The 8,749-nt window shown below is 43.6% G+C and overlaps 1 long non-coding RNA gene across 7 annotated transcripts in view; it reads left to right on the top strand.

Annotated features, from left to right (window-relative positions):
- The first annotated feature begins 6 nt into the window (after positions 1-6).
- Positions 7-8,749, top strand: part of LOC113959336 — a 62,053-nt gene continuing 53,310 nt past the window's right edge. For 6 of the 7 annotated variants that reach the window (XR_003531776.1, XR_003531779.1, XR_003531778.1 and 3 more), the window contains exons 1-2: positions 7-1,407; positions 1,505-1,610. This is a non-coding gene — a long non-coding RNA (uncharacterized LOC113959336). The remainder of the gene's footprint in view (positions 1,408-1,504; positions 1,611-8,749) is intronic. The other variant, XR_003531782.1, reaches the window with a different exon arrangement.

The raw sequence follows: 8,749 nt of genomic DNA, 5'->3' as shown, positions 1-8,749 counted from the left end.
CAGATGAACCGACGAGCACATGAAATTCCAGATACTGATCATCACAGAATCCACGTGTGGCAGAAAGGATGGATAATCTTCTGGCTTGGTTCCAGCCTGGTGGAGCCTGCATGTGGTTGTTTCAGGCTAATGTAAAAAAAGGGTACACCATTTATTCTGCCAGGGCATTACGTGTAACGTTTTATTTAATTCATATATCTGTGGTAACAATCCTGTTACCTTCTTTCTAATTGGCGTGACTGTGCATAGCAGATCATGCCAAGAAAATCCTTGTTTTTTAAGTCAGAAATTAACCTGAGATTTGGTAAACAAAGTTAGGCTCTGGTCACAGAAATTTGCAGGCGCTATGTACCACCTTAAGTTAAATTACTTGAGTGGGTTCTGCAGCATGTAAGTACCATGGCAGGTGTAGGCCTAGCTGGTTAGGATTCTGAAAAACAGCTGAATGATAATACTTAATCAAATACGACTGCAGGGGCTGCAGCCTGCCAAGTTAAAAGATTTCATTTTAAAACAAGGTAAACCATTGTGTCTCCTTGATTAAAGGCATTAAACTTTAGTAAGAGATATGTGGCCTTATAGTGTTCTTACACATTGGTTTGCATTGGAAGGGACCTCAAAGATCATCTAATCCTTGGAAATACCCCTATGGGCAGGGATGCCACCCGCTAGATCAGGTTGCTCAGGACATCGTCTAACCTGGCCTTGAACATTGTCAGGGATGGGGGGATGGGGCATCCACAACTTCTCTGGGCAACCTGTTCCAGTGTTTCACCACCCTCATGGGAACCATAAACACTGTACATGAATCATAAATACAAGTGTTGTGGGCCTGGGATGGCCCAGTAGAGGATGAAATACTGATACTGTAAACAAAGATTGGTGTCTTGGATTTATCTTCCCAATCCTATTTCCCACCCTCCCTAGATAAGTTTGGTGCACAGGATGCAAATTCAAGTCATGGCATCATTGCTTCCTCTCCACGGAGAAGGATGTTCAAGTTTCACCTGAAGCTACAAATCATTGCAGACTTTAGCTGTTTCGTGTTCACACTCTGATAAGTCTGTCCTGTGCCAGTGTTGGGAGCACAGGTGAAGATGCTTAGGATGAGGAAGCATCATCCCGACTGGAGAGGAAGGGTCTTTAATGGCCTGTGAACCTGTCTGGATTGGAGTGAACTGCCAGGGACTCCGACAGTCTCAAATACTGCTGCATTGGGTGGCAACTGGCAGATTTGGAAGGCTCCATGTGAGCTTTTCTATTCAGTCCCCTTCCACAGGGACAGTCAATTTAACTGTGGAGGTGTGGACTGGAATTTTTTGGCAGTTACCATTATCAGTGATAATGATAAATTCTCTGTTGGCTGTCCATTTGTGTCCTGCCTCAGCAATTGCACTTAGCTTGCAGGTGAGTGCTAGAATGCTCACTTTTGAACACACTGGGTTTTTTTCTATGCAGTACAAAAATAGACCATTTTGTGGAAACAAATGCTTGATATTTGTAGGACATTGTGCGCTTGGAGTAACATGCAATTATAGGCAAGATCAACATGGAAAAGCAGAATCCTGAGTCTGAGCTCAACCTGATCTTGACTTGCTCAGTGGTATTAGGTGAGTTACTTGACCCTTTCAGTGCTTATCACTCTGTAAACCATGAATCACATGTCTTGTGTACAAGGACATTTATTAAGATTTTAAGAACATCTTTATGTGGATGATTCTGGTGCCATGTTAAACTGATGATGAAGTTTATATTTTTAATAATTGATCACCTTATGATCTCCAGTGTTTTTAACTACTCTATTGATTGCCATTTCTAACAGATACAGACAAAAATAAGTCCTTGGCACTTAACGTTCCAGTTAAATGCTATATCACACCCACATCTTTTCAGTGCAGTAATATTCAAATAAACCCACAAACCAACCTCAACAGAAAAGCAAGCTGTCCAGCCAACTGACAATTAAATTGACATGTTTTTTTCTTCTGAAAGGCCATATTCTTAGGTGGCCTCTACCATTTTGAGCACATGTGAAAAAAAAAATCACAGTGTAGTTGGCTGGGCTTCAAGGCTGCGCAATGGCCAAAGTTCGGCCCAGAGGTTTTGTGATACAACTGGTGAGAGGGAGGTCAGGTTCAGGTTACGGTTTTGGTCTCCTGCTGTGTTTGGTTTTTTTTTCCCCCCCGCACACTGAAAGAGGATGTGGTGAGAGGTACCACAGCCATTTTCTCCTGCCTAACCCCACTCTTTCCAGCCTCCTCCGCTTCTACCATGGATAGCTTCTTGCTTCTTTATTGCTGTTAGGTATTACAGCTCCCCCCCAAGTTTGTGAAATATCCCTTGTTCATTTTCACTCTCTTCCAGGGTTTACTTCTCATATCCTCTTATTTCATTTTGAGGTATTAGAATTCCCTGTAACCATCAGATAAAACAACAGTGTGTAGTGGACAGAAATGACAGCCACTCATGTAGAAGGTCAATTGTTGGCTGCTGTTAAATCTTGTGTCACAATGCCAGAATATTTTACAAGGTGTGGACAGGCAGTACAGAAACCATCCTCTGTTATAATGTTGCCAACAGCTGCAGATGTGTGTTTACCTAGGACAAAAACCAAGAATCTTTGTCAAAGAACATCTTTTTTGCACTGTTCCTGCTACTTGCTCCGCAAGGGTGTATATTTTAATTTTTTTTTTTAGCTACCACCTGTCAAGGAGCTGGATATGAACGCTAGCCAAACGTGACTCAGATGAGAACAAGACTGAAAACAGAGAAGACAAACAACATGTCTATACTATTTGCTGGCTCTCCAGTAATGGCTTATGTAAAAGATAAGTTGGTTATCAATTATTCATCAGAGACTTTATATATCAAGAGAAACACAGGGGAGTGCTAGTGTCATGGTTTGAGATAGCCCCAAAATCCGATTCCCTAGCTCCATTCCCCCTCCCACATCTCAACCCAATGTGAGATGGGTTTTTCCAGACAAAACACAACCAGACTCAGAATGGGGGAAAGGGAATATATTACAATGACTATACAAATAAATACTATAACACATTATACACACGATCACTACTATCTCTACCATGACATATAGTATTTACAGTGGATCAGATCTCTTCTCCCCTCCAAATAAAAGTCCAGGAGGGAAAGAAGGACAGATCCCTTCCAGTCTCTCAGGGCAGCAGCTTCTTCAGAGTAGCAGAAAGCAGTCTATCTCTCTCTCTCATGCATGCAGCTGTTGCTGGATCTCTGCCAGCACTCACGAGGGAGGTATCCAAGCTCCCTCGGCCCTGTCGCCAACCAACCGAAGGGGTCTTCCGTGGGCTTTTGTAACCCCAGACAAGGCCGTTCCACCACGTCATATCACGAAGACGCAGGGGGTCTTCGTGACGGTCTGGTATCTCCAGGAGATTCAAGCTCCTTGCAGGGCCTCTGTGCCCTGCCTCAGGCTGCCACCTTGGCAGCAGTGCGAGGGGGGAGCCAAGGTCACCCCCTCTGCATTCCTCTCTGTCCCAGTCCAGCTTCCCAGGACGCTCTGAGCTTCTCAGCTCTTCTCTGCAGTGCATGTTGCACTTCAAGGCTCTTTCAAGTAAGAGTCCATCATCTTCCTCCTCTCCAGGAGGTCTCAAAGGAGTTTGGGGGGTCTGGTATCAGTTCTTACCCCCAGAACTCTGTAACTCTGCTGCTAGCTTCTGCTGCTACTCCGGTTCAGGTCTTATCAGTTGGCTTTTAGCCATAACCTCTGGACGCTGCCGCCGCTTCTGCTCTGTCTCTGCTCACTCATGATGGAAAACATCTCCCAGCTCACAGCTACAGACACATAGTCCAGCTTAACACTGTTCTCTGTAGCCCCCAACTGGGGCTGGGGGGCCCCCAGAGGCCCCGAGGGGCTCCGGGCCCCTTTCCTCGTGGCTCCTACAACATGGCTACTTCTTCTACTACCACCCAAACTACAACTCTTCTCTTCTGGTCTGGTTGTGGTATGTTTGCATTTCTGCAGGAGCGCCCATTGGACAGAACTTCAAAACTTCCAGGGGTTTCCACCCCTTGGGGGTTACCACTTTTCTTAGCCTCTGGGGGAAAACAAGGTTCAAAACACTAGAGCTAGATATAACTGTACTGAAATCAGAAGGGGAATTGGGTTCATGTACGCACCAAACATCAAGCAGGTCTATGTAACATTAAGACTCCCACCCATCTTTACCACTTCTTTACTGACACACATCCTGTATTCCGTTAACTGCTGGAGCAAGTCCAGAGGAGCCCACTAGGATGATTAGAGGGACGGAGCACTTGTACTGTGGGGAAGGGCTGAGAGAATTGGGTTTGTTCAGCCTGGAAAAGGGATGGTTTAGGGATGACCTTATTGTGGCCTTCCTGTACCTGAATGGAGGCTACAAGAGAGATGGAGAGGGACTTTTTACAAGAGCATTTAGTGACAGGACAGGGAGGAATTGATTCAAACTGAAAGAGAGTAGATTTAGGGTAGATACATTCAAAAAAATCTTTACTGTGAGGGTGGTGAGGTCCTGGCAGAGGTTGCCCCAGGAAGCTGTGGCTGCCTTGTCCTCTGCTGCACTCTTCATTTGTTGTAGCTCCTCAGTTAAATGCACTATTTCTATATAGAACACATCATTAATGAGTTTTATTGACATTTTGCTACTGAACAGCCTAGAGCAGGAGTTGGAGTAACTCAGAGTAGGAAAGGCTGTGCAGCATGCAACTCACTCTGCATGAATTTGCAGAGATAATGAGCCTCATTCTGATCATCTGAGTTCAACTCCACTGATTTCATGATGTCCACTGGTGCAAATCAGATCTGTACTGCTCTCCCTGACACCACCCAGGTCAGACTGTAGTGATGGGTGCTGTGAGTTATCCCCAGCTTTACTCCTTCTGAACTCGCTGACTGCCTGGGTCTGATCCTGGATGAGAGGAAGGAGGCATTTACCAGCATGGTTGGAAACTGCCCTCCCTTCTTGGTGTGCAGTTTGCAGGAAGGCATCTCTGACCAGAGCCATTTTTGTAATGTCACTCTTAGCCCCAGCAGCTGAGGAGCCACTGTCACCAGTTCTATGCAGTGGTGACAAAAAATAGAGGGAGAAATCCCCTTATGGTTGTGGAAAGAGTTATTATTTGACTTGTCTAAGTTTTTTATGTCTCTTTAATGTTTCCTAGAGATAAGCTGATTATATAATATGGAAAAAATATAGCCTTTATATCTAAAACTTAAAAATATATTCAAGAATGTTGTTGAAGTGTCCACAATTCTGAGTGCTCAGCTACAGGCAGGAAAGTAAAAAAAGAGGTGTTTTTTTTTTATAATTACTGAGATGAAAGAAACCCACAGCTCAATTTGCAAGTGTAATTCTGAGTACACAAAAAGCTGTATTATCACTCTTTCTTATTACTGGCATAACTTTCAAAATAAAAATCAACAGGCATGCATATGGATACTATGTTATGAAGAATGTAACTGGAACTAAATGGGAATCATTGATTAAGCTGGTTAGTCTTACAACATATGGAACACTGTAATTTGGACCTTCACTTGGAGTCTTTTAACTGGCAGCAAGCACACAGTTAAAGATGTGGTATGTTTACTTGTGATTTCTTCCCTGCATATCTTTATCTCTGGTTGTATTAAAATAGTTTCATATTTGATATTTTACATTCAAAAGCAGCAAAACACATAAAAGTAATTTATCATTTTATTGGTGCTACTGTTAATTTAAATGCTGACACTACCTGTTGGGAAAGCTGAAATCTGTTTGCTGGGATAGTTGGTACAGGGTGAAGGTCACGCTTGGCTGTAGTCCTGATTGTTTTGTTAGCACAAAGGGTTTGTCTGCTTGGGCAGCTCCTGGCTCGTGGTGAGGTGGAGTGCCCAGTGTCCATCTGGCTGTTGTGGGCAGTGAGTGTGAGGTGCTGTGTCACACGCCTCTGCTACTCCACGTGTGCCTGGAGGAGCCACTGCTGCCAGGGATCACTGCCACAGGCACTGGGGGGCAGGATTCTGGGCTCAGAGCATGGACCTACACCATTTTTGAAACCAGTTCCCTGTGCCTTTGAGTTTGCTCACTGACTGCTGAACCCATAAGGTCCCTCCAGCCTCTGTTACATCAGTGCTGAACTCCACTTGGGCTTGTTACTTTTTTAGAGAATCCCGAGGGTCCCATTTGGCTGTTCAGTGGGAGAGTGGAGGGTGGGAGACAGCTTGTGAGGTCACCTCTGCTGGCAAGCAGCTCCCATGGCCTCCAGCCCTCCCCTCAGCAGCTGGCTTTCCAATGGCAAGGAAAGGTTTTGTTGAGACGACCCAGGGGAAAGGCCTGTGTAGTGTCTGAAGGCTCTACAGAGTCCTCGTGCTGGGCAGTGATAGGAAAGCTGCTCCCCTGCAGGGAAAGCCCTGTGTTTCTGTGCTTGTCTGCTCTCCCATTATCACTGACCTCAGTGCCATGTTTACCTTTGCCTGCTGTGTGATAGGTGTGGGATATAAGCACATTTGTCCAGGGTAGGGTGTGATTCTGCTCCCTTGAAGCCTGAGGGTTGGCTGTAGGTAACAGGAGATCACCCACTAACTCTGGGTTCCCAGAGGGTGTGAGCTGTGGCTCTGCCACTGCTTGTGCTGTGCGAAGTACTGATCACACACCAGCTCTGGGACAATCTTACTAGCCAAGTACAAAGCAATCCTATTTCAGTGGCTTAAAGAGGTACTGCTGTGCCAGTGAGTCACCATAACCTGCTTGCTGCTCACTCATAGCCTTCCCTCACTGCCAAAACCACTTCAGCACAGACAATCCTCAAGCTAAGCCTTACTTTTTCACAGTCAGGAGTGAGGACTGGGTATGGTTGTCACATAGGTGATAAGCAGTAACACGTGAAGCCATAATAACTTGGTTGCCTTTGGTTGTACACGCAACACAGTATTTAAGGAATCTCTTTTTCAGCAAGAGAGAACTATTTAATTTCTTAATGATTTGGGATCAAATTTGTCCCAGTGGGGATCTATACAGGGCTAATCAATAATGCCAAGTTTAAGAAGAAAAGAATAGCCAGGGAAAATTTTTCTGGTTTAAATAAACAGGTTTTTTTTTTTTTTAAGGAAAGACTTAGTGTTCAGCAGCAAAAGAGGTGAATGCTAAAATTTAGTGGGTAAGGTATTTAGTGGCACGGGGAAATTTCTTTCAGTGTTTTCAGATGTTTGTAATGTTTAGGTTAATTGGTAAATCCAATACCATACTACTTTGTCCCATAGGTCCATATTAAACAAGGCAAGGAGTGAACAGGGAAGTTTAATTCCATGACACACAGCTGCAGATGCACAACTATTAAAGGGGACATACAAAGGCCTTTGGAAAATCAGTATTGCGTGTAGGCTGGGTTTTGAAGTGTGGATTGAAATGATGATACAAAAATTTTAGTTTCTTTAAAAGTGGAGAAAGTAATTTTAGTGGTGTGTTTGAGGACAAAGTGACAAATCACAAGTTTGGCACTGACAAATCCTTGCCAGAGCCTTAGACGTGACCTTGGCTGGTTGTGCTCCAGTGCTCAGAGTATTTACCTGACCACATGTTCTTTTTAGGTTAGAATTGTATTCTTGTCAGTAACATATCACTTCTGCATGGGTATAAGTTCAGATCATTGAGGAAAAACCCCCTGAATTACGAAGGTATGATGTTAAATTAGTTCACATACTAAATATCTAGATTTTACTTTTGCATTTCACAGCATGGTAACAGAAATATGGCAAATTTTTCTTGGAAAATTAGAATGAATTCCAGAAGAAACTGAGGCAGACACTCTACTTTTTCCTAAAGCTATCTTACTATTCCGCATAGCTAAGTATTTAAAGCTTGCAGGATCAAGGCCTAACAAGCCACACATCCTTCTTACTGTTGGGGGTGTTTTTTTTATCTCTAGGAAAACAAAATTCTCCATGTCTCTATGTTAAAATGATTGGAAAATGAACTTAGGGGGATCTAGCATGTGATTACTTTTTTTAGACAGGATTTTCTTCATAGCTGAATTGGACTGAGTCTTTTTTTCTCTCACAAACCAGATGGTAAGTGATTCAGTACTTTTAGCAGTAGAAGAATGATTTGTTTTCTTTCCTCAGTAGTTGATGTGAATGTACTTTTCTTTATCTATTTACATATTATGTAAACACACTTTACCTGCATTTCTGTACATAGGTTACAGTCCTGATCCTGCAAAGAGCCCTGTATAGGCAAGGCTCTGCACACAGGAGTTGACATTGCTCACGGTGATTGCATGGAACTTGTGGCAGGTTTCTAACTGTATTTGTATTTTTAGGTAGGTGCTTACATTTAGGATGCTGTATGAGGATGTCAGCACAACTGTAACTCCACAAAACAATTGAGAAACTTTGCACACTTTACTTATTTCCACCCGGCAGCATCTCTGGGGTGCCCTTAATCTTTTCTGCTGTCTTCCTGCAGTAGGCTGTAGCCCTTGTGACAAAATTTGGAGTTACAGCTGAAAGCTTTGTCCTTTAATTGTGCAGTATTGGGGTGAGTTCTTCCTAGTGTGCAGGGGGAACAAGGGCCTCATTCATGTAACCTTTTGGACTTGTACTGATGCTACTCCCTCCCTTCAGTGACAACTATCTGTGAGAATATTGAAAAAGCTGCCTTTCACATGTGTGAAATCACCTGATTTCTTAAGGTTGTCTGCATTTATGTGTATATGCAATTTTAAATCTGAATGCTAAATGCAGGCTGTTCCT

Source organism: Corapipo altera, unplaced genomic scaffold (assembly GCF_003945725.1).
Source record: "Corapipo altera isolate COAL_440 unplaced genomic scaffold, ASM394572v1 254, whole genome shotgun sequence".
Classification (NCBI taxonomy): domain Eukaryota; kingdom Metazoa; phylum Chordata; class Aves; order Passeriformes; family Pipridae; genus Corapipo; species Corapipo altera.
The sequence above is the reverse complement of the archived record's forward strand: the minus strand, read 5'-3'. Positions and strand labels throughout refer to the sequence as shown.